This window comes from Colobus angolensis, unplaced genomic scaffold, assembly GCF_000951035.1.
Source record: "Colobus angolensis palliatus isolate OR3802 unplaced genomic scaffold, Cang.pa_1.0 Scaffold307, whole genome shotgun sequence".
NCBI lineage: Eukaryota > Metazoa > Chordata > Mammalia > Primates > Cercopithecidae > Colobus > Colobus angolensis.
Genome location: NW_012116344.1, coordinates 2,968,069 through 2,994,947, shown reverse-complemented (window position 1 = coordinate 2,994,947; position 26,879 = coordinate 2,968,069).

Here is a 26,879-nt window from a genome sequence, read left to right as displayed (position 1 = left end):
GCTCAAGAATAAGTTTTAGGCTTGACCAAGAGGTGATGGGGGGGAACACAGACAGAAACTGCCACTATCCTCCCCACAAGGAGAAAATTTTAAGAGTGTCTTATGCTCTAATGAAGTTTTGTAACAGTGCCTGTGTGGTGAAAATGAAGCAGCTTCCAGCATGCTCAAAACCAGGTTTAAGCTGCTGGCTGCTACTGTTGCTTCACCAAGCACCTTAGCTCCAAGGAATGGGCTTCACCTCTGTTTCACAGAGAAGTCCCCTTTGCCAAAGAATGTGGGTGGTCTACAGGGAAGCAAGGCAGTGAACATACTCTCTCTACCTTCTGTGATGCATTTTCTTCATGCAGCTCAAAAGCAAGATTGTTTGTTGTTATAATGATGGCCTTTCCGTCTTTACTTACGACATCCTGTTCTCCCAGGACATTAAAGGCTGGGCTGAGAGACAAAGCGGAGGGACGCCTAGTCTGGCTGCCTCCCTGGTGCCAACCAAGTTCCTGATTGGATCGGGCTCAACCTACAGGAATTCCTCCCCCATCATTCACTCATTAGTGTGTTTTAAAAACATATTTTGAGTGCCTACTGCCGGTGCTGGGGAAACAGCTGTGAGTAACCATCTCTGACATTCTGGGGTGCCCATCCTCACAAAGGAGACCTCTGCTCCCAGCACACCAGTGGCATATGTGTCCACATAGATCTGACTCCAATTCAAACTCAAGATGACCTCTTTTACTCCTGCTATGTTATATATATTTAAATATTTTTAAAACATTTGTTAAATAGCATTTCATGGGGATATAGTTTCTCTCTCTCTCTCTCTTTCTCTCTTTCTCTCTTTCTTTCTTTCTTTCTTGTCTCCCTCTGTCACCCAGGACGAAATGCAGTGGCTCAATCTTGGCTCACGGCAACCTCCACCTCCTGTGTTCAAACGATTCTCCTGCCTCAGCCTCCTGAGTACCTGGGACTACAGGCATGCACCACCATACCTGGCTAAGTTTTTTGTATTTTTAGTAGAGATGAACTTTCACCACATTGGCCAGTCTGGTTGCGAACTCCTGACCTCAAGTGATCTGCCTGTCTTTGCCTCCCAAAGTGCTGAAATTACAGGTGTGAGCCATGCTGCCCTGCCAGATGGTAGACATAGTTTCAAAAATTAGATATAGTTTCTGCAGTTAGAAAAATGCAGAAAAGTGGGCCAAATGCAGTGGCTCATGCCTGCAATCCCAGGACTTTGGGAGGCCAAGGTGGTCAAATCACTTTAGGTCAGGAGTTCAAGACCAGCCTCGCTAAAATAGCAAAACCCCATCTCTGCTAAAAATACAAAAACTAGCTGGACTTATTGGTGCACGCCTATAATCCCAGCTATTTGGGTGGCTGAAGCAGGAGAATCGCTTGAACTCAGGTGGCAGAGATTGCAGTGAGCCAAGATCGTGCCACTGCACTCCAGTCTGGGTGACAGAACAAGACTCTGTCTAAAAAGGAAAGAAAGAAAGGAAAAGAAAAGAAAAGAAAAGAAAAGAAAGGAAAGGAAGGAAGGAAGGGAGGGGAAAGAGAGAAAGGTAAAAAAGAAAATAAGCAAAAAGAATAAAAACAAAAAGAAAAATGCAGAAAAGTGTAAGAAAGAAAAAGTATCACTTCTAGATTCATATCCAGAGATAACAACTACTAAAATACTGGTATGTTTTCTTTCAGCCTGTTTTCCATCAATATATGTAAAACAGGAAACATGTAACACATCCTTGGCTATCATCTCCCTTTCCTTCAGAAGGACTTGGGAGAACAAAGACTCTTGCCTAAAAACAAAATGAAGGTCTTTTTGGAAAGGCCATTTCACAGCCCCTCTCAGGGTAACCAAGGGAGCCTCCTTTGAAGCATAATGTGGCTTTTTATTTTCCAGGCTGGCCCCAAAAGGCAGGAAGCAAGCCAAACAGGACACAGGCGCAGCATAACAATGTGCTGTACTGACTCCCAGGAAAAAGGAGGCGTGCTCCTAATCAGGAGGATGTTAAGGAAAGGGCTCCTGCCTCATTGTGGGTTTGGGCATGGCCCCTGACAATTGGTACTAGTGTTTGTCCTTGGGAGATGTAGGTGGCGATGCTTGATCTAACAGGTGCATAATTTAAGGTGGCAGAAAAGCCCGAGGGTCACACTGGGAAGGATGCTGCCAAGAAAAGCTGACCCAGTGGTAGTGCCCCCCTGGACCCCTGGTATCTGAGTACCAAAGTCCCTCCCATCCCACGATGTACAGGGAACGTCTTCAATGGCGGGCTTCCTGTCCACCTGCTGAAGCCCGGGGGCTGCTCAGGATGAAAGACTCAGACTAGGGGAAGGCATTGGAGTCATAGAAAGAGATGGGAGTAGCGCAGGAGATCCTGTTGCTCAGACAGGGGGTCTCTGTTGCCCAAAAGGGAATGGAGGTTTAAAGAACAATGTATCACCACAGCAAGGCTGGACCTGGGACATGTCCCCAGTTACAACCTCTGTGAGGGGCTCATCGACCCATTGCCATCCCTTTGTCTTGTTTGTTTGTTTTCCTTGAGACGGAATCTTGCTCTGTCGCCAGGCTGGAGTGCAATGGCACAATCTCTGCTCACTGCAACCTCCGCCTCCTGGGTTCAAGTGATTCTTGTGCCTCAGCTTCCCGAGTAGCTGAGATTACAGGCACACGCCACCACACCCAGCCAATTTTTGTATCTTTAGTAGAGACGGGGTTTCACGATGTTGGCCGGGCTGGTCTCGAACTCCTGACCTCGTCATCTGCCCGCCTTGGCCTCCCAAAGTGCTGGGATTACAGGCGTGAGTCACTGCACCTGCCCCCTATGCCTTTGGATTTTGGGGAGAAGTGCTAATCACTACCCTCAATGAAGCAAATCTTCTTCCTCAACTGCCCAAATCAAAGCCCCTGAATGATGTCAGGACAACCCAGATTGTAGTAGGGGGACAGAGGCCATTGGAAGGGAGCTTTTCTCCTGGGCGGGGGTGGGGGAAAGGATAACTCTGTATCTGATACCACAGAGACCTTGTTTTTGTGTTTATTGTCTAACCAAAGAAAAGAATGTTAGGACATTAGAAAAGAAAGACACAGCTATACCAGAAGGACAATGTGGTCAAAATGCTCTCCTTAGCTCTACAAAGAACATTGTCAATGTGGACCTAATAAAGTAACCTCTGTTTATTGATTTGACCAAAAATAGAAATAGAGCTACATTAGGAGAATGAAGAGAGGGGAGGGTGATGTAAGAGAGCTAAATCATGATCTTTAGGAGGTAAAGCAGCAATGTCCAAATTTAATAAACTACAGCTATGAGTGTATGCTTGGGGAGAGATAGGGTATGGTTAGAGGTGGCATAAAGCAGTGCTTTATCATTATCTTCATCACCATCTCATCATCAAGTATCCTCTTAGTACTCTTAGCAATGTTTGTGTATAACTTTCACTAAAAATGTATACATCTATAAAGAAAAACTGCCCCAAACCATCTGTAAAATGAAAATGTGCCTTCTGGGATGGCTGCTGTAGGAAGCAGGTACCCTGGGGATAGCAAGGGGGTTGGAGGAGAGGGGCCTCATGCACTGCCCTACCATCCCTGTGCTGCCTTGGAGGATGAGCAGCAGCCAGGGCCCAGGTGATCTGGCAGAGACCAGTCATCCAGCAGGTCATGCTCTTCCAACTATCCAGCAGGAAAGAGCTCCTGATGCTGAGGACCCCCAGAGAGGATCCCTCCCGAACCATGGGTCAGAATCTCTCTGCTTCCACATATGAGAGGCAGCTGGCCCTCACTGGGGAAGGCCAGGTCAACTCTCCAGTTTCACACAGCTCTGTATCTGACTTTTTCCATTTAACATTATCTTGCAGGCATTTTTATGCAATACGTATCTTTTGGAATTTGGTGCAAATGCTATCTGGTCTCGTTGTGTGGCTATACCATGTTAACAGCATATCTAAAACACAACACTGTGGTGGCTAAGAGTGCAGGTGCATCAATCCTATTTTCTCAACTAGAATCCTGGCTCTGCCACTTTCCAACTATGTGACATGGGGGGACACAGAGCTTCAGCTTCTATCTCTATAAAATAAGGTAATAAGAGTACCTAATTCACAGGGCACTTGTGAGATTTAAATAAATAAGTACTTATTTATTTATGATTATAAATATTGCAAAGTGCTCAGAGCAAGACCCACTGCTTAATAAGCACATAATACACTCTAGCTATTACTATTTTTTAGCAGCCTAGCCAGATTAGGTGGCTGGTGCCTGAAATCCCAACTACTCAAGAGGCTGAGGTAGGAGGATCCCTTGAGCTCAACCGTTCGAGGCTGCAGTGAGCTATGACTGCGCCACTGCACTCCAGCTTGGGAGACAGAGTAAGATCCTGTCTCTAATAATAATAATAAGCCATCCTCATTTTATTTTATTTATGTATTTATTTATTTTGAGACAGAGTCTCGCTGTGTCACCCAGGCTGCAGTGCAGTGCATGATCTTGGTTCACTTCAACTTCTGCCTCCTGGGTTTGAGCAATTCTCTTGCCTCAGCCTCCTCAGTAGCTAGCTGGGACTACAGGCACACACAACTATGCCTGGCTAATTTTGGTATTTTTAGTAGAGACAGGGTTTCACCATGTTGGCCAGGCTTGTCTTGAACTCCTGACCTGAGGTGACCCACCTGCCTCTGCCTCCCAAAGTCCTGGGCTTACAGGCATGAGTGACTGCTCCTGGCTGCCATCCTCATTTTAAATACAGGGTCTCTTTTTCCTAAAGGTCACTTTAATAAACCTCCTTACACAATTTATTTTGTGAAACTTAATCACACACAAAAAATCATATTCATTAAAGAAAAAAATAGACAATGCATATAAGCAAAAAAAAAAAAAGCTACTTGGAATATTACCCTTTTCCGACAAAGATAACCACAATATATTTAGTGTATATATTTCAAATCTCTTTCCTTCATGTGTGTACGCTTATATACATACATATAAATATACACACACATATATACACATATACACACCATATATTTGTACACTATATACACACATAACTCCTTACAAAAATTTGTTTTGTGATACTGTTTTGTACTTTTCTTTTTACCAGTTAAGAATAGATCATTGGAGTTATGTGTGTATATAGTGTATATTGTGTATATGTGTATATACATGTATGTATATGTATACATATATATACACACACATGCAAAAGAAAGAGATTTGAAATATATACACCAAATATATTGTGGTTATCTTTGGGGGAAAAGGGTAATAATCCAATTAACTGGGTGTGGTGGCGGGTGCCTGTAGTCCCAACTACTTGGGAGGCTGAGACAGGAGAATGGTGTGAACCTGGGAGGTGGAGCTTGCAGTGAGCCTAGATCGTGCCACTGCACTCCAGCCTGGGCGACAGAGCAAGACTCTGTCTCAATTAAAAAAAAAAAAATAGATCACTTATAGTTTTCTTTTTCCATTTAAGAAAAAAGTCAACAATAATTTTTAATGGCTGCCTGGTATTCCTTTTCATGTTTGTATTACTCTTTGTCAGTACCCATTGTCCATCACAAACAGCATGTTATTATTCCAAGTTTTACGTGTGTTCTGAGATAAAAAGTTCACATGGTCTACTCAGGTCCAAAGAGTATAGCTTTTCATTCTCTCTATAATGATCATAAGACAGTCTCCACTGCATGTAATAATGAGAAAAACTTAGATGTGCCATTTAAAAGTTTAGCTATCTCGTCTGGTTTATGTCTCTGATTATTCTGTCAATATTCAGTCTCCTACTTCTGAAATCAGCGTCTGGGCTCATGGGGAGTACGGCGTATCTTCAGCAGGCTTCCCAGCTGTGTGCCCTGTCACATCTGGCCATGTAGTGGAGCAGGCACTTTGGCCTCATGGAAGCCTCCCTGTGCAAACTCCTGCAAGCCCTCCATGCCTAGACCATTTCGTCATCAGCCTCCTGGCCAGTCTGTCTAGACTGGTGCTTTCAGATTTCAGCATGCATGCAAATCACCTGGAAAGTTTGTGAAAACAGACTCCCAGGCACCACACCCAGAGATCCTGATCAGTAAGTCTCAGGTGGGACGGAGTTTGCACTTCTCACAAACTCCCAGGTGAGGCAGGTCCCAAAGCCACACTTTGAGTACCCTCCTCTACATCTCCACCACAGCCTTGCCGTGCAGTCACCTTGCTCTCACCAAGGTAGTACCTTGGCTTGTCTCTGGCTCTCAGCCGACCTGCCTCCCCACACATTACTAAGAGCTTAAGAGATATCCCAGATTCCTGGCTTTCCACAAGGGAAACCAGAGTGAGGAAGGGGGCAGTGCTTTCTGCAGCCCTCCCTCTGAGGACATCCCATGCTGCCTCCTCTCCCCCAGGTTGATGTGAGGGTTCCTTTTCAGAGGCGTCTTTCCAAAGCACCAACTGGAGAGAGAAATGCAAGCTCCTCCCCGCCCCCCCTTACTTCAGGCTTTTGTTCCAAGGTAATTTTTATCTGCCATCTTCTTCCATTTTAATACTAAACTTGAATGTGTAGAGAGGTAGACACAGGGACACTGTTATCTGACATCCTATGCATCTTTCTTACTCCTCACTTTCCTCCCAGAACCACAGAGCCTTTCTTTTGTTTCCCCTCTTGTCTGGAAGTCACTCCTCCATTGTTAATACCTTGTTTTGTTGTGTGTGTGTGTGTGGTAGACATTTGGCCACCTTCCCTAGGGCCATAATGGCAGAGTGGCTTCTGGGGAATATAATTTATAGAATATTAAAAATATACAGTTTAATGTTTTCAAAATGTCTCTGGTACACATAGTAATTGTGTTTTTTCATTACATTTGCCAGATTTTGTCTATTTGTTCATGCTGTTTTATTTGATTTTACTTATTAATTTTACTTTTTTCCTATTTTCAGACTCAATAATTATGTTACCTTTATTATATAGGGTAATTATATATAATACCCTATTATATGTATTATATTTTTTTCTTCTACCCTTCTAGGTTTTCTCTGGGATCCTGTACCAAAAGGAAGATTAACAAGCAGAAGTTTATTAACATATATATCTAATAAATAGATGGGAGATGCCAAATACATGACTTTAAGCTAAAACAAAGGAAGAAAGGTGTGAGGGAGGCAAGTTATGGGAAGGTAGCCAGAAAACCAGGTGACCAGGTGAGGTTATGCAGATTGAAGTTGGGGCCTTCTCCATGGATTAGAGTATTAGAGTTGTAATTTTTTATTTCCTTGACACCAAGTCTTGCTCCGTCGCCCGGGCTGGAGTGCAGTGGCACGATCTTGGCTCACTGCAATCTCAACCTCCAGGGTTCAAGTGATTCTCCTGCCTCAGCCTCCTGAGTCACTGGGACTACAGGCGCGCATCACCATGCCCAGCTAACTTTTGTATTTTTGTGATTTTTTTAAAAGTATATTTTTAGTAGATTTTTTTGTTTTGTTTTGTTTTCAGTTTTTCAACTTCTATTTTAGACTCAGGGCATAGGTGCAGTTTTGTTAGATGGGTATGTTGCATAATGCTGAGGTTTGGGGGACAATTGATCCTATCACCCAGGTACTGAGCATAGTGCCTAATATTATTTCAACCCTTGTGCTCCCCACCCCCCAGTAGTCCTCAGTGTCTGTTGCTGCTATCTTTATGTCCACAAGTACCCAATGTTTAGGTCCCACTTATAAGTGAAAACATGCAGTATTTGGTTTTCTGTTCCTGCATTAATTTGCTTAAGGTAATAGCTTCCAGCTGCATCCACATTGCTGCAAAGAACATGATTTCATTCTTTTTTATGGCTGCATATCTTTTGATTCAGAGCCATGCTTCTCTTCCTGGTACAGAGAAGACGACACTCTTAAAAATGGAGATTTCCTCTATAAATTTAAATTTCCTTTACCAAAGGGTAACTTATACTCTCTTTCAGAGCTTCTCCTGTGGCCACTGTTGCTGAAAATAATCAGCTCAAGATAATCCTTATGCCAAAGAAGCATATTTGGTGCAGTATATTCTGGTTTCCTACAGTCATATTTTGGGGTAGCATATTCTGGTCTCCTACAGTTATGTTCTACATTTTTAGATTTTTTTTCCTTGTTTTTCCTAACATGCTGAATGGAAGGTTTCTTTTGTTTTCATCACTTTGAACTTTAAAGATATATTTCACACTCACATAGAAGTATGTAACTGTACATACATGGGATCATGCCATAGGTGCCGTTTTTACTGTAGAGGACTTCTCTGCCACTCCCACCTCCACCATCCCTTCACCTCACATCTTTCTTCTTATATAATAAAACATCTGAAGCTAGAAGCTTATTCTTTCTTTTCTTTTTTTTTTTTTGAGATGGAGTGTTTGCTTTGTTGCCCAGGCCGGAGTGCAATGGTGTGATCTTAGCTCACTGCAAACTCTCCTCCTGGATTCAAGCAATTCTCCTGCCTCAGCCTCCCAAGTAGCTGGGATTACAGGTGCCCACCACCACGCCCAGCTAATTTTTGTAGTTTTAGTAGAGACAGAGTTTAACCATGTTGGCCAGGCTGGTCTCAAACTCCTGACCTCAGGTGATCCAACCGCCTCTGCCTCCCAAAGTGCTAGGATTACAGGCATGAGCCACTGCACCCAGCCTAGAAGCTTATCTTTTTATACGATTTGACTGTATCCATTACTTCAACATGTAGTATTATCACTGTCTTTTAATTTCTAAAGATACGAAAATCCTGCTGTAGTTTGCGCCATAAATAATGTGAATTTGGAGACAATGCATATTTAGATCTATTGAGATTGGGGCTTTCTTTCCTCTTCTGAACTCTCTCTTCCTTTTCAAACGGGGCAAGCTAAAATTCTTTTCTCCCACAGAGGAAGGAGGATGTTAAGAGGAGGAGAGATTGGGCAGTGAAATGAAGAGAACATTACTACCAACTTCATGGGATTCTCCTGACCCCATGTCAGGAGATTCTCCCGCATCAACTCGATACCAACCAGCCTCGAGATTCCTGATGACATGGTTAGGCTTTGTGTCCCCACCCAAATCTCATCTTGAATTATAATCCCCATAATCCCTATGTGTCAAGGGAGAGACCAGGTGGAGGTAATTGAATCATGGGGCCAGTTTCTCCCATGCTGCACTCGTGATAATGAGTTCTCACAGCATCTGATGGTTTTATAAGGGGCTCTTCCCTCTTCTCTTGGTGCTTCTCCTTTCTGTCACCTTATGAAGAAGATGCTTGCTTCCCCTTTGCCTTCCACCATGACTGTAAGTTTCCTGAGGCCTCCCCAGAAATGTTGAACCCTCTTTCCTTTATAAATTACCCAGTCTTAGGCAGTTTTTTATGGCAGCATGAAAGTGAACTAATATACCTGAGATTATTGCTTCTGTCCTGGGTGCCTGAATCAGCCATAGAACCTAGCCCTCATATTGCCCTCATATTTAACTTGAGGCAGTCATCTAGTAGCAGGTATTAAAGAAAAATTACTTTAAGACACTTGTTAAGGATGGTAGGAAGACTTTTCTCAAGAGGAGTTACTGCAATGAGGGTTTTGCAGTGTGGAGGAGAGATCAAGCTCCACTCTAAATACAAGAAGGACAAATGGGATGTTTAGCTGAGTGAAATGGGAGTTAGTGGATGGAAAATTCCTCAGAGGAAACATCAAAGCTAGAGGGACTCCTGCTAGGCCAACTCTTTTTCTTTTTTTTTTTTTTTTGAAAAACCACTTTATTGAGGCATGAAAAAAGCTGTACATATATAATGTATATAACTCAATGAGTTTGGGGATGAATACACAGCCGTGGAGCTATCACCATCATCAAGATCATAAACATATCCATCACCTCCCAAAGTTTCCTCCAACTGCCTTTATTATTATTTGTGTGTGTGTGTGTGTGTGTATGCACGCATGTATGTGTGTAGTAAGAACACTTAATGTAAGAGCCACCGTCCTAGAAAATTTTAAGTATACAATGCAGTATTGTTAACTATAGGCATCTGTTCTATAGTGGATCTCCAGAACTTATTTTTCTTAACTGAAATTTTGTACCCTTTGACCATCACCTCCCCATTTCCCACTTCATCCAGCTCCTGGAAATCACCATTCTACTTTCTGTTTTTATGAGTTTTTTAGATTCCACATGTAAGTTGTAGATCAGATAGTATTTATCTTTCTCTGTCTGGCATATTTTATTTAGCATAATATCCTCCAGATACATCCATGTTGTCCCAATGGCAGTATTTTTTTCTTTTCTTTAAGGCTGAATAATATTCCATAACGCATCTATACCATATTTTCCTTATTTGTTCATATGGAAATGTGTAGGTTGTTTCTATACCTTGGCTATTGTGAATAATGCTGCAATGAACGTGGGAGCGCAGGTATCTCTTTGAGATCCTGATTTCAATTTCTTTAGATAAATACCCAGAAGTGGGGTTGCTGAGTTATATAGTTCTATTTTTAATTTTCTGAGAAACTACCATACTATTTACCATAATGATGGTGCCAACTTACATTTCTACCGGCAGTGCACAAGAATTTTCTTGTCTTCATATCCTCACCAGCCCTTTTTATCTTCTGTTTTTGACTCAACAGGATTCTTGTTTGCTGAAGGCAGGCCAGCATGATAAATAATGTGAATTGGGGGTGGGAAGTGAGGAATTTGATCAGATATTGAGAGTAATCAGCTCCCAAGGTGCAGCAGTTCCACTAAATTGACTCAGCAGTCCAGCATCTTGCTGGACTAAGTGGTCCAGAGACAGAGGCCAAGGTGGGGACCTAGTCAAGAAGAGGAGTTAGAGGAGCCTGACTCAGGTTTGGTAGAGGACAGAATCTTTGTTACAGATAGCACCAAATGCAGTCAGGACCTGGATGGATTTGGGGAACTCCCAGCTATTAACACTTGTCCTGATCAGGTACCGTGCCTCATGGCTGTAATCTCGGCACTTTGGGAAGCTGAAGCAGGAGGATCACCACTTGAGGCCACAAATTTGAGACCAGCCTGGGAAACAGAGTGAGATCTTGTCTCTACAAAAAACAAAACAAAAAAAACAAAAAACAAAAAACATCATGACTCACTGCTTTCCACCTCAGCCTCCTATAACTGGCAGTCTTCTTGACTAATGGTGTGCCACCATGCCTGGCTAATTTTTCTAATTTTTGTAGAGATGGGGTCTTACTATGTTGCCCAGGCTGGTCTTGAATTCCTGAGCTCAAGCGATTTTCCCACCTCCCAAAGAGCTGAGATTACAAGTGTGAATCACCACGCTTAGCCTATGAAAATGTTTTTTAAAACATTACCCAGACATGGTAGCATGCACCTGTAGTCCCCATTACTCAGAAGCCTGAGGTAGGAGGATCACTTGAGCCCAGTAAGCTGAGTTTACAGTGAGCTATGATTATGCCACTGTACTCCAGTCTGGGTGACAGAGCGAAACCCAGTGCATAAAAATAAATAAATAAATAAATAAATAAATAAATAAATATAATTTTTTTGGAAAAAAGGATAAAATTTGGCTCTCTAAAGCCATCTCATTTCTTAATGATTCTAGATAATGTAAAGAAAAAAAAAAAGACAAGACCTGTCCTGCATCTTTCATCTCATTAGCCTCTCAATAACATGATCTTATACATTTTACAAGATTGATTTTTTCTGGACCATTTTAAGTGAGTTATGGTGGGGTTTAACTGTCTGCTCCCATCCCCCTATCCCATGAATGCTCAGCCCCAGAGAACAGCTACTCTCTCTGATGCTCACTCACCCATCTGCTCTCCTGGCTTATTCACATCACACTGTGGTCCCAACTCCTGGCTTTTCTGCATCTCACATTCTTGGTTCTCAGCGCTGCCTGCTCTTTCCTCCCTCAAGTCTGCTTGCTTCAACCACTGATTCTGGTACTTTTCAGTTGTGTTTTCTTATTATTATTTTCTAATTTGTATTGATTTCCTATTATGAATACGTATTTTATGTACATGGTACAGCATCGAAAAACTACACAAGGTATATGTACAGTAGAAATTAAGTCCCCTTTCACCCACATCTCATAGTAATGGAATCTTCCTCTGTGAAAGTAACCATTGTTACCGGTTTCTTGAGGATCTTCCCAGAGATGACCTGTGAATTTATAAATATTTATGTATATACACATATTTCTTTTATTCTATACAGATTGAGCATACTATACAGATTGCTTGGTATCTGGCATTTCTTCATTGATGTCATAGCTTGAAGAGTGCTCCATTTCAGTGCACAGAGAGCTGTTCATTTTTGTTATTACTATCACTTTTCTTTGGCTTTGACCCTTGGAAAAAAATGTCTTGGGCCATTCTGGGAGTGTCTCCAAACCTGCCCTCTGCTCCCTGTACTGCAGTTTCTAGCAAGAGGTACCCTTTGCCCACCCTCCTCAGAGACTTGCACCATCCGCACCCCTCTCCCTGGCCTTCCTGCCAGTGATGGAGAGGAATGAGCCATTCTAGCCACAGAACTTTCCATTTCTCCAAAGAACAGCTAAGCTGAAAAGGGAAATGGCTCTTCCTGTAAGGGAGTCTGAGGACTTTTCAACAATGACATGCTGGTGCCTGGCAAGGAGCCCAGACTCACAAAACCTTCCCAGCCATATCAGATAAACGGCATTTATACCACTAGGACCAAGATCAGCAATATCAAATCAGCAATCCTTCCTGCTTAATATGCATGCTTCTCTTTTAACATAAACAAGGGGTCACTTTGCACAAGAAACAGTCATCATCCTTCTCAGGGCCCAGGGCTGCATGGCATCTTAATTTTGTTACACCTTCATCATACATGTAAGTTCCAAGCATGGGCCCTCTTAGCAGGTTGTGTAATTACCACTGCCTAAAAATTTAGCCTCTTCCCCTCTAATTCAATGTAGAGACAAACACAGAAGTCCAAAAGTTAGACTTGATTAAAAAAGAATTTAGGGGCTGGGCCCAGTGGCTCACCCCCCATAATCCCAGTACTTCGGGAAGTCAAGGTGGGAGGACTGCTTGAGTCACCAGTTTGAGACCAGCCTAGGCAACACAGCAAAACCCTGTCTCTACAAAAATACGTATTTTTCCAATTAGCTGAGCATGCTGGCACATGCCTGTAGTTCCAGCTACTTGGGAAGCTGAGGTAGCGGGACTATTTGAGCCCAGGAGGCCACGGCTGTAGTGAGCTCACCATGCACTCCAGCCTGGGTGACAGAGCGAGACCCTGTCTCAAGAAGAAAAAAAAAAGAGGAGTTTGAGTAAAATTTGGTTAAGAAAAGAATCTTTGTTAAGGGCCAGAGTCTAGGAATGAGGGACTGCAAAAAAAAAAAAACCTGAAGGAATCCACGTCCATACCAACCTTGGACCACATCCATCATGACTTTTCCATGGGAGAGAAGTAAATTCTGATCTAGTCACAGCTTCTGTCATGTTCAATTTTGTTCTTTTTTTAATTTAAATCTCTATCTATCCTAAGTAATGAACTACCATCCACTCAGAAATAAGATTTTTAAGGCTGGACACCATGGCTCATGCCTGTAATCCCAGCATTTACGGAGGCTGAGGTGGGAGGATAATTTGAGATCAGGAGCTCGAGATTAGCCTGGTAAACACAGTGAGACCCTGTCTCCACAAAAATATTTTTTTAAATTAACCAGGTATGGTGGTGCACACCTGCAATCCCAACTACTCCAGAAGCTGAGGAAAATGAATCACTTGAGCTCAGGAGTTCAAAACTGCAGTGTGCTATGTTCATGCTAGTGTGCCTGGGCAGCAGAGCAAGCCCTCATCTCTTTAAAAGCAAGGAAAAAGAAGGAAAGAAAATAAATACATTTTAATGTTTATTTTTTGAACCTCTGCTGCCAGCAATGGCAATGGTTAATTTAGAGATGTTGATTTTAAAGGTGTCTGCTATTCTTATTTCCTTCCTTTCCAACCTGTAGGAAATACTTCAGCTTGAAACTTCCACCCTGCTTGGTGCATGAGCCAGAGAGAGGAGCGTGGTGTGTGCAGGTAGAATGGAGCAGAGGGGTACAGAGGATTTTGGAACTGTTCTTTCAGGAGGTTGGGTTCTAATATGCCCAGGTTACCCAGCTGACCCCATGAGAACCTACATGCGCAGAGCCTCAGCCTAACACCTGGTGACCCACAGTGGCAGGAGCAGACTTCCAGCCTCTCTCCACATGAGCAGGCCACTCACTCCTCAGAGACACTCATCCTCTTCTGATCTCCGTTGGAAGAACTGGCTACTGGCCAGAGGCCTGCGATGAGGATCCTCTCCACAGTTGGCCCCAGGTACCAAGGAAATTGGAGGCAAAATTGGCATAGGAGCCAGTTGGGAAGAAGTGAGGGAGGTGGCACTGGGTCACTATGCTGATGGCTCCCCATCACTCGCACAACCACTGGGTGGCGGGGCATGGCACGTTTACCCAGCTTAAAGACCCAGGGCAATTTTCATAGTTTTTGAGAGAAGCCTTTCTGGGTTGCTGGTTCCTGGTCCCCGGCCCAGCTTTAAGCCCAATGGGGCAGGAAGTGCTCAGGAGCTGCCAACTGACTTAGGGTATCCATACTGCTTGGAGAAGCTGCTTCTGAGCCCTTATCCACTATGTCAGGCTGAGGCAGATGCCAGTCATATAAGTTATATTCGCTATATCCTCCACATGGCAACTGGGAATCCCCGCCTCCTCTACAGGGAGTCCTCTCCACAATGTCCTCAGTTACCCTAGACTGGGGATCATCCATCATCCCTTTCCTACCTGGCCCATTACTGGGCCAACTTCCCATATAGGATGGAGTTGGCTGGCAGACAGACCTCAGAAGGGTCCACTGTGTTTGCAAGAGCTGAGAATGAGGTTGAGCATCCAGGGAGAGCTACTGAGCTTTGAACAAGCCTAGAGAAACGTTTCTTGTCACTGTGGCTGGAATCTTCTGCCTGGAAAGGTAGGCAGGAGATACTGCTTCAACAACCAAAGGAAGTAGGGACATCCCACTTGATCCCAATTTTTCCCTCCTGCCATAAGTGTGTGTGTGTGTGTGTGTGTGTGTGTGTGTGTGTGTTTTAATATTACCTGGTCCCATTGTGTCCGGAGTTTGTTCCTTCCAGTGGGTTCGTGGTCTTACTGACTTCAAGAATGGAGCCGTGGACCTTCCCGGTGAGTGTTACAGCTCTTAAAGATGGCATGGATGGGGTTTCTCCAGCACTTTGGGAGGCCGAGGCGTCTGGATCACGAGGTCAGCCTGGCAACATGGTGAAACCCCATCTCTACTAAAAAAAGAATACAAAAATTAGCTGGGCATGGTGGTGTGTGCCTGTAATTCTAGCTGCTCTGGAGGCTGAGGCAGGAGAATTGCTTGAACTGGGACCTGGGAGGCGGAGGTAGCAGTGACCAAGATCATGCCACTACACTCCAGCCTGGGCTACAGAAGATGAATCTGTCTGAAACAAACAAACAAACAAACAAACAAAAACATGGCACGGACCCAAAGAGTCAGCAGCAGCAAGATTTATTTATTGTGAAGAGCAAAGGAACAAAGCTCCCACAGCACAGAAGTGGACACCACCAGGTTGCTCTGCTAGCTGGGGGTGACCAGCTTTTATTCCCTTATTTGTCCCTGCTCACATTCTGCTGATTGGTCCATTTTACAAAGTGCTGATTGGTCCATTTTACAGAGCACTGATTGGTCCATTTTGCAGAGCACTGATTGGTCCATTTTACGGAGTGCTGGTTGGTCCATTTTACAAACCTCTAGCTAGCCACAGAGCGCTGATTGGTGTGTTTTTACAGAGCACTGATTGGCACATTTTACAAACCTCTACCTAGCCATAGAGTGCTGATTGGTGTGTTTTACAATCCCCTTGTAAGACAGAAAAGTTCTCCCAGTCCCCACTGGACCCAGGAAGTCCAGCTGGCTTCACTTCTTACCATGGGCTTTTGGTACCCCCATTTTGCCCCCGAACAGTGGGTCAACTCTCTACTTTTTCCTAGAGCAGGAGCGCAACTACTCCCAAATGCTGCCATAAGGTATTGAAAGCTACAACCTCTATCCATATATTTAGACAACATCTTAGAAAGAAAAGCAAAACTGGAGGTAGCCACTGAGATCTTGGGCCTCTTTATCCAACACTGATTGAAGACTTCTTAAAAGGTATTTCTTAAAAGGTATTCACCTATATCCAAGTTTTAAATAGATTAATATTTTGTAATTATTTTTTCTCAAAAAACAGCAGATAGAGACTCAGGAAAAAATCCAGATTAGTTATAGTCAAATAAAGGAATTTCTCTTTTCCTGCCATTATGGGCTGAATTGTGTCCTCTTAAAATTCATGTTGATAGACTGAATTTCTTTAAAAAAAAAAGAAAAGAAAAGAAAAGAAAAAATAATAATAAAATGAAAATATGTTGTTATTAGTATAAAAAAAGTTACTCACCGGGCACGATGGCTCACACCTCTAATCCCAGAACTTTGGGAGGCCAAGGTGGGCAGATCACCTGAGGTTGGGAGTTCGAGACCAGCATAGCCCACACGGAGAAACCCCATTTCTACTAAAAATACAAAATTAGCTGGGCGTGATGGCATATGCCTGTAATCCCAGCTACTCGGAAGGCTGAGGCAGAAGAATCATGTGAACCTGGGAGGCAGATGTTTCGGTGAGCCAAGATCACGCCATTGCACTCCAGCCTGGGCAACAAGAGCAAAACTCCATCTCAAAAAAAAAAAAAAAATTAAAAAAATATATATTAGACTGGTCACAGTGGTTCACACCTGTAATCCCAGCACTTTGGGAGGCCGAAACAGGAGTATCACTTGAGGCCCAGAGTTCAAGAGCAGTCTGAGCAACATAGTGAGATCTTGTCTCTACAAAAAATTTAAAAATTAGCCAGGTGTTGTGGCGTGTGCCTGTAGTCCCAGCTACTAGGGAGGTAGGGGTGGGAGGATGGCTCAAGCCTGGGAGGTGAAGGCTGCAGTGAGCTGTGATTGCACCACTGTACTCCAGCCAGGGCAACCTAGTGAGACCCTGTCTCAACAACAACAAAAAAGTAGTTTGACCTAACCCCCAGATGGGAGGAACAGATCTGAGTCCAGCCTTCCAGCTCCTTGCTGGTTGACCTTGCAATAAAGTGTTTTATGTTTTCAAAAGCTGGTGCCCTAGTATTGTCTTCTATGTGCATCAGACAGTGAGCCTTTTTCTTGGAAACACCTTAAATTTTTCACATAAATGGGAGCATGTTGTAATATCTAGTTATTTAGCACTTCCTATGTGCCATGCTTACATATGTAAACTCACTTAATTCTCTTAGCAACATAATTTATTCCCCATTTACAAATATGAAAACTGGGGGACAGAAAAATAAAGTAGTTTGCCCAAAGCCTCACAACATGGAAGTGACAAGTGGCAGAGCCAGGATTTACAGCAAGGTGGCAAGGCTGTGCCACCACCTGGGAAGTTTCTTCCCAGGCACAGAGAAACTTGTTTTTTCCCTTAAAGATACTTTCTGGTAGTTTCCAGGGGCGGTGGCTCATGCCTGTAATCACAGCACTTTGGGAGGCCAAGATGGGTGGATCACTTGAGGTCAGGAGTTCAAGATCATCCTGGCCAACATGGTGAAACTCCGATTCCACTAAAAATACAAAAATCAGCCAGGCGTGGTGGCGGGCACCTGTAATCCCAGCTACTCGGGAGGCTGAGGAAGGAGAATCACTTGAACCTGGGAGGTGGAGGTTGCAGTGAGCTGACATGGCGCAACTGCACTCCAGCCTGGGCGACAGAATGACACTCTGTCTCAAAAAAAAACAAAGATACTTCCTGGTAGTTTCCCACCTCACTGAACATATACTTACTGCATTTGTTTTAAGAGCCACATGGAATTCCACATCTTATTCTAGGGTATAAAAATGAAGCCCGCACATTGCTGCTTTATCAAGTAGCCTTCTGTCCACCTTCAAGAATAGTGACTCATCTGGAAAGAATGAAGGCATTTCTCTCTTCAATAGAAGTAGAGATTGGTCATTGTGTTTCTAAAGACTGGTGTGTGCTCCTTAACTTAGAGGGAAGACACTTTTTTCTTTGTTAACACTTGGAGCTTCTTTTTGAGAAGCTTTACCTGAGAGGACATTAAGCCTTATTATGAGAGAAAGGAGGCAAAATGAGTGTTTGCAGGAGTGGTACTAGAGAGATTTGGAGCTGGCACCCTAAGACATGACTGGGAGTAGGGAACAGGGCCGAGGTCTCTGGGTCCTGAGGCTGGGAACCTGGCCATTGGTGAACGGTCCCATCTGTGCTGTGTGGCCTGGAATAGATCTGAATGGAGGAAGGGGCTTTAGGGGGTTCTGGACAAGTGCCCAAGAGGGATATCAGACCAGAGAAGGGGGGCGTCCTGCACCCAGAGCCAACTCAGCAGGGCAGGCCCAGTGGTGGGAAAGGAGTCTGCAGTGGTGATCATGTCTCCTGCCTGCCCCACCCAGTGTGGGGAGCCCCTTAAGTCCATGTCCCACCACGAATCCTCCTCACAGCTCAGCTGCCAGTGAAGGTCTTCCCCTTAGTGCCCCAGGAATTTGGCAAGCTTTCAAGATCATCTTTTTCTCCTATTCTCAATCTCTTTTTCTGTTTGCTCCCATTTGCAGATATCCTCAACTTTATTTTCTAGTCCTTCTATTGAGTTTTCATCACTGCTGTATCTTTTTCATTTTGAAGGACTCTTTTCTGTTTTTTATAACATTTATTCTTGTTTCTTGGATGCAACATTTTTTCTTATGTCTCTGGACTTATCATTTATAGTTTTTAGGAAGGAAGCATAAGGGGGGTAGTTTTCTTCCTCTTGCAGTTTCCAGGTGCTTTCAGTTTGTTTGCCTGGGTCTCTATCTTCTATGTTAGAGGTTGTCCTCTAGTGTCTTGCAATTTTGGTTTCTTATTTGTTGTTAAATGGGGAGAGCAAAATAACAGATCCTACCAAACAATATTGAATTCTATATGTATATAAAAGAGAAATTACCTTCTTTTTCAAATGAACATAAAACATTCATGAAATTTGACCACATACTAGGCCACCAAGAAAATCTCAAGAAATTCCGTACAATAGAAATTAAAAATTGCAGCTGGGGTTGGTGGCTCATGCCTGTAATCCCAGAACTTTGGGAGGCCGAGGTGGGCGGATTGCAAGGTCAGGAGATCGAGACCATCCTGGCTAACACGGTGAAACCCCGTCTCTACTAAAATTACAAAAAACTTAGCCTGGCGTGGTGGCGGGAGCCTGTAGTCCCGGCTACTCAGGAGGCTGAGGCAGGAGAATAGCGTGAACCTGGGAGGCAGAGCTTGCAGTGAGCTGAGATCACACCACTGCACTCCAGCCTGGGCAACAGAGTGAGACTCTGTTGAAAAAAAAAAAAAAAAAAATTAAAAATTGCATTCTCTGAACACAATGCAATAAAACTAGAAATTAATGACAGATTTTTTTTTTAATCTGAAAATTCCTTTTTCCTGGTAATTTAAAAATACTCTTTTAAGCAGCTCCTTGGAAAATAAAAAAAATAAAATTATTGAATTTCTTGAAAATAATAATAAAAACAAGACATAGAATCTCTGTGATAATGCTAAAGTAACTGTGTTTGTTGTTATGACATGTATATTGTTCTTTGTCCACAGTTCCTGGCTCGTAACCCCCATAACCTTTGTTAGTCTTCTGTTACAATGTTGGGTGTGTTGGGTCTCAGGAAAGAGGATCTCTCTGACCTTCTCCTGCCCTTCTTTCACCTGCCCCAAGGCAGGACTCTAATCTTTCCTCATTTCTGACTGTGGGTCCTAAGACCCTTATTCCAAAGAGGGTTCCACTCCATTCCCTGCGGGAAGAATGCTGAGGTCCTGAAGCTTCCATGAAAACCCAAGAGCCCTGAGTTCCGAGAGGTTCCAGGTAGCTGAATACCTGGAAGTTTCTGGGAGTGGCCCACCCCTTCTCCCCTATCTCTGCCTATGCATCTCTTCATCTGTATCCTTTGTTAGATCCTTTCAAATAAACCATTGGGCCGGGCATGGTGGCTCACACCTGTAATGCCAGCACTTTGGGAGGCTGAGGCGGGTGAATCATGAGGTCAGGAGTTCGAGACCAGTCTGGCCAACATGGTGAAACCCCATCTCTACTAAAAATACAAAAATTAGCTGGGCATGGTGTCTGGCCTGTAATCCCAGCTACTCTAAAGGCTGAGGCAGGAGAATTGCTTAAACCTGGGAGGTGGAGGTTGCAGTGAGTTGAGATTGCGCCACTGCACTCCAGTCTGGGCGACAGAGCAAGACTCCATCTCAGAAAAAAATAAATAAAATAAAATAAACCACTAAATATAAGTGTTTCCTTGAGTTCTAAGAGCCACTCCAGCAAATTAATCAAACCCAAAGAGGGTCATGATACTCCCAAATTTTTTTATTTAATAGAGATGGGATCTCAATATGTTGCCCAGGCTGGTGGCAAACTCCTGTCATCAAGTGATCCTACTGCTCCCAAAGTGTTGGGATTACAGGCATGAGCCACTATGCCCAGCTGGGAACCCCAACTTGAAGCCGATCAGTCAGAAGTTCCAGAGCCTCAGACTTGCCACTGGGTGTTTAAAGGGAGGGAGAGTAGTCTAAGGACTGAGAGCCCTCAACCTGTGGGATTCGATGCTATCTCCAAGTAGATAGTATCCGAATGGAATTGGAGGATATGCAACTGGTGTCCACTGCTTGTTGGTGGGGAAAAAAATTCACACATTTGTCGATTGCTGTGGTGGTGTAAAAGCAGAGGAAAAACACGGTTTGAGAATTTTTCCCAAAGAGCAGTTATTACAGGAAAATTTAGATCTTTAAGTATCTGGTGCAACAAAAATGAAAGCATAAATATAAATAAATTTAATCTCCAAAACAGAAAACAAAATGGCAAAGTAAACCAAGAGAAGCAAAAAAGGAATTAATAAAGATAAAATTATAAATAATGATTTGGAAAACGGAAGAGTAAAGATAATAAATTTAAAAGCTAGGTATTTGAAAAACACAAAAAATACAAAAACTCTTATCTAATTTAAGCTTTAAAGATAATTTTCTTTAAAGATAAAGAAAATACAAATACATAAATATAGAAATAATAGCATAAAAAACAGCAATTTAAGAAGAAAGTACTTTGTTCAACTCTGTGCAAATAAGTATGAAAATCTCGAAGAAATGGGTATTTTTTAGACAAATACAACTTACTAAAATTGAAACCAGTAGAAACAGAGTCTAAACAAACTACTTTCTGAGGAGGAAATGAAAAGCCTGAATAGTTCTTTCACAAAAACAAAGAAACACTAAGCCAAATGATATGACAAAGAACTACATAATCTTTAAAGATCTGCTAATTCCATTGTTACTTAAACTATATCAGGATATTTCATTTTAGGAAGCACTTATACTATTAATCCCCCAACCTGACAAAGATTGCATTGTTTTTATTCCAGTACATTTCAGATTTGTTTGGAATAAATTTCAAAGACTTTTATTCCAATAAAAGAAAACCACAGACAGTTCTCCCTTAAGAATTTCAATTCAGCAAACTTAAAATAGACCCTAACAGCAGATTAAATGATGCATTGTGATCAAGTGGGGTTGATTTTAAGAATGCAGTGTTTCAATGTCAAATTGAAATTTGAGAATGCAAAGTGTTTCATTAATATATGATCATCTCTACAGATGTAGAAAAGGCATTTAGCAAATTCAATACCTGTGTACTTTTTTAAGACAAAACATTCAGTAAACTAGGAATTGATAGATATATCCTTAACATGATAAAAAATATATCATAGCCTAAAAGTCAGCATCTTACGGTAGTAGCTTTTCTGCTAAAGCAATGAACAAAACAAAGATTTCACCATGTCCTCTGCCATAAAACATAATGTTGGCAGCATTAGCCAATAAATGCTATTTACAGAGGTCATGATTCTGTCTGGAAAACCTTGAAGAATTGGTGAGAAAACTCATACAAACAAGATAATGTAGTAAAGTACCAAATGTTTACAATCAAATTAACATATAAATACCAAAGACATGCATACATACAAACTAGAAACAGAAGACATAATGGAAAACAAGACCCTATTTATTACAGCACACAAAATACCAGGCATAAAAATAAGAGATAATGTCCAAAAGATGAAAACTACAAAATAATTCTGAAATCACAAAAATGAATTTGAAAAAATAGAAAGACATGCCAAGTTGCTGGATAAGAATATTCAATCTTATAAAGATGAGGTTTTATGTAAGGTATTATAAAACTAATTTATAAATGCAAAGCAGGCTTGGTAAGGTGGCTCATGCCTGTAATTCTAGCCCTTTGGGAGGCTGAGGCAGGAGGATTGCTTGAGGACAGTTCAAGACCAGCCTGATTAACATAGTGAGACTCTTGTCTCTACAAAAAATATAATAAATAAATAAATATAAAGCAATTCCAATAAAAATGCCATCTACCTTTTCACCTGGAACTAGATAACTTGATTATAAAATTTATTTGGAAGAACAGAGAAACAAAAATAACCAGAAAACCCATGGAAAAAAATTTAAAAAGGGTGAGACTGGGGGCTAGTTTTACCAGGTATTAAAATATATTATTCAGTTTCTATATTTAAAACATTTTGAGGCTGGGATAGTTGGCTCACGCCTGTAATCCTAGCACTTTGGGAGGCTGAGGTGGGTGAATCATGAGGTCAGGAGTTCGAGACCAGCCTGAACAACATGGTGAAACCCCCGTCTCTACTAAAAATACAAAAACTAACCGGGCGTGATGGCATGCACTTGTAATCCCAGCTACTCAGGAGGCTGAGGTAGGAGAATCGCTTGAACCCAGGAAGGCAGAGGTTGCAGTGAGTTGAGATCGCGCCATTGTACTCCAGCATGGGTGAGAGAGCGAGACTCCATCTCAAAAAAAAAAAAAAAAAAAAAATTGATAATGGCTCAATATAGAGAACATTTAAAATACAAAAATAGACTAAATTGAATTTGAAAAGGTAATATATGACAAAGCAGCATCTTAAACCACTGAGGAAATAATAGACTTTTAAAAATACTCTTTTTTTTTTTTTTTTTTTTGAGACAGGTCTTGCTCTGTTGCCCAGGCTGGAGTGCAGTGGCACAATCATGGCTCACTGCCGCCTCAACCTCCGAGGCTCAAGTAATCCTCTCACCTCAACCTCCCCAGTAGCTGGGACTACAGGTGCATGCCACCACACCTGGCTAATTTTTGTAGAGATAAGGTTTCACCACGTTGCCCAGTCTTGTCTCCAACTCCTGGGCTCAAGTGATCCACCCACCTAGGCCTCCTAAAGGGCTGGTATTATCAGCATGAGCCACCATGCTCAGCCAAAAAAAATTCTTTAATTGAGGTTATTATATTAAAATGCACAGCTTTTATTTGAATAGTTCAATGAATTTTGACAAATTTATACACCAATGAAACCACCATGACAATCAAAACATAGAGCATTTCCAGGACACCAGAAAATATTATCATGCAATTTTTCCTTCACCATCTTCCTATTTGCCCCCAAGGCAACCACTATTTTGATTTCTATCATCATAGGCTAATTTTTTTCTGTGGTAGAATTTTATATAAATGAAATAATACAGTATGCACTGTTTAGTGTCTGGCTTCTGTTGCATGCATCAGTGGTTTATTCCTTTTAAATGCTGACCTACTATTCTCTTGTATGAGTATACCACAATTTGTTTATCCATTTACCTGTTCATAAACAAGTAATTATTTCCACCTATCCTGCACACAATGCTTTTGCCAAGACTACCATCCATGGGACTCACGGAATGCCTTATCCAGCACCACACAGCATTGCCTCTGACAAAGGCACTCACTTTACAGCTAAAGAAGTGCAGCAGTGGGCTCATGCTCATGGCATTCACTGGCCTTACCATGTTCCCCATCATACTGAAGCAGCTGAATTAATAAAACGGTGGAATGGCCTTTTAAAGTCACAATTACAATGCCAACTAGGTGACAATACTTTGAAGGGCTGGCAAAAAATTCTCCAGCAGACAGTGTATACCTTGAATCCGCGTCCAATGTATGACACTATTTCTCCTGTGGATCTCTCCTTGAGGATTCATGGGTCCAGGAATCAAGGAGTGGAAATGGAAGTGGCACCACTCAACATCACCTCCACCCATCATCACCCCTAGTGACCTACTAGCAAAATTTATGCTTCCTGTTCCTGCGACATTATGTCCTACTGACCTGGAGGTCTTAGTTCCAGAAGGAGGAATGCTGCCACCAGAAGACACAACGATTCCATTGAGCTGGAAGTTAAGATTGCCACCTGGCCACTTTGGGCTCCTCCTACCTCTAAGTCAACAGGTTAAGAGGGAGTTACAGTGTTGGTTGGGGTGATTGAGTCATACTATCAAGATGACATCAGTCTACTACTCCACAATGGAGGTAAGGAAGAGTATGAATGGAATACAGGAGATCCATTAGGGTGTCTCTTAGTATTACCATGCCCTATGATTAAGGTCAATGGGAAACTACAACAACACAATTCAGGCAGGACTACAAATGGCCCAGCCCCTTCAGGAATGAAGGTTTGGGTCACTCTGCCAGGTAAAAAACCATGCCTTTTTGAGGTGCTTGCTGAGGGCAAGGGGAATACAGAATGAATAGTAGAAGAAGGTAGTCGTCAAGACCAGCTACGACCACATGACAAGTTGCAGCAACAAGCACTGTAATTGTCATTAGTATTTCCTCCTCCTTTTGTTAAGAACATGTTTGTGCATGTGTACACTTGTACTAAGAAATCATGTCTCTACTAAAAATACAAAATTAGCCAGGTGTGGTGGTGCATGCCTGTAATCCCAGCTATTTGGAAGGCTGAGGCAGGAGAAGCGCATGAAACTGGGGAGGTGGAGGCTGCAGTGAGCCCAGATCTCGCCACTGCACTCCAGTGTGGGCGACAGAGCAAGATTGTGTCTCAAAAAAAAAAAAAAAAAAGAAAGGACCCAGGAAAATTAACTGAAAACAAATAAAACATATCAAGGATGCTTATAAAATTAGGAAAATACACTAAAATACTATTGTGATTCTACTAAGTATGTACATGTATTAGCATTATGGGAAAGTTTTTCCTAGCCTTTTTTTTTTTTTTTTGAGAGAGAGGATCTTCCTCTGTCACTCAGGCTGGAGTGAAGTGACATAATCACAGCTCACTGTAGTCTCAACCTCCTGGGCTCAAGTAATTTTACTGCCTCAGCCTTCTGAATAGCCAGAACTACAGGCATATGTCACTAAGCCTGGTTAATTTTTTTTTTTAATAGACTAGGTTTCTATGTTACCCAGGCTGATCTTGAACTCCTAGGCTCAAGTGATCCTCTCACCTCAGCCTCTCAAAGTGTTGAGGTCGTGAGCCACCACGCCTGGTCTGTGTATGCATTGTATTGTATTGTATTGTATTTTTGAGACGGAGTCATGCTCTGTCTCCCAGGCTGGAGTGCAGTGGCGTGATCACAGCTCACTGCAACCTCCACCTTCCGAGTTCAAGCAATTCTCCTGCCTCAGCCTCCTGAGTACTGGGGTTACAGGAATGCGCCACCATGCCCGGCTAATTTGTTTGTATTTTTAGTAGAGGTGGGGTTTCACCATATCGGCCAGGCTGGTGTCGAACTCCTGACCTTGTGATCATCCCACCTCGGCCTCCCAAAGTGCTGGGGTTACAGGCATGAGCCACCGTGCCCGGCCTGGTGTTTGCTTTCCTAATCTCACTTAATCCAAAGAGAAATTGCACAGCATTTAGACCTAGTCTTTCTCAACATTTTAAGCACACACATTATTGTCCAATAAATTAAATATTTTAGGGATTGATAATTAAAAGACATTATTTTCTAAATATAAAAGTATATTATTAAATGAAATGTGGTTATACAAATCAGGCATTCCGTCTACTTTTTCCATTTGAGTATCACTGATCTGGAGACATGAAAGAACTGGATATTTTTCAAGCAGTTCTCTTGAAATGTTATTTATTGCAATCCAGCTGTTGGGGCCGACAAAGATTTCAGAGAACTGCAAGTCTACAACTAGATAAGGGCAGCTCCAGAGCTTTAAACAGCCGGCCAGGCCCTGAAGTCTTCCAGGCTGAGGACTCTCAGGGGCAGGATTGGCCGTGGTCGAGGAAAAGAAGAGCGGAAGAGATGGGCTCTGGGGCATGGAGGCCCCAAAGGGAAGAAAGACCTGGTTTATGGCAAAGAAACCACATTGGCCAGGAGCTGTGGCTCACGCCTGTAATCCCAGCACTTTGGGAGGCCAAGGTGGGAGGATTGCTTGAGCCCAGGAGTTTGAGATCAGCCTGTAAGACCACTTTCTCCATCTCTAAAAAGAAAAAATAAAAATTAGCCGGGTATTTGGGTCAATATGTGATAGTTTACTTTGACTAGTGTGGTCTTACCTGTAATTATTTCGGAGGCGTGGGGATGCACGCCAGAGGCGAGAGGATCACTTGAGCCCAAGAGGCTGCAAGTGAGCTGTGATAGCGCCACCGAACTCCAACCTGGGTGACAGGGCGAGACCCTGTTTCAAAAAAAAAAAAAAGGAAAACCAGATCAGCACTTGGGGTGCCCCTTCCCCTCAGCCTTAGCAAGATCCTGTGTTTTGATGCGGTAGGCAGGTGCGTGGTTCAGTCATGCCCAATACTGAGATCACTCCTCACTTTTCACATCCTGGAGGAGGAGCTGTCAGGTTTGACAGCGGTCAAGCAGCAAATGTAGTCCAGGGGACGGCTAGAGGTGAGGTCAGCCGCAAGACTGGCGTCACTGCTTGGGCCGAGCAAAAACCTGAGTCAGGAGGCGGCCAGGCAAGGTCAGTGGAGGGGGCGGGGCCCGAAGCAGAGGCGGAGCTTAGGAAAGCCTCGCGTGAGGGCGGGGC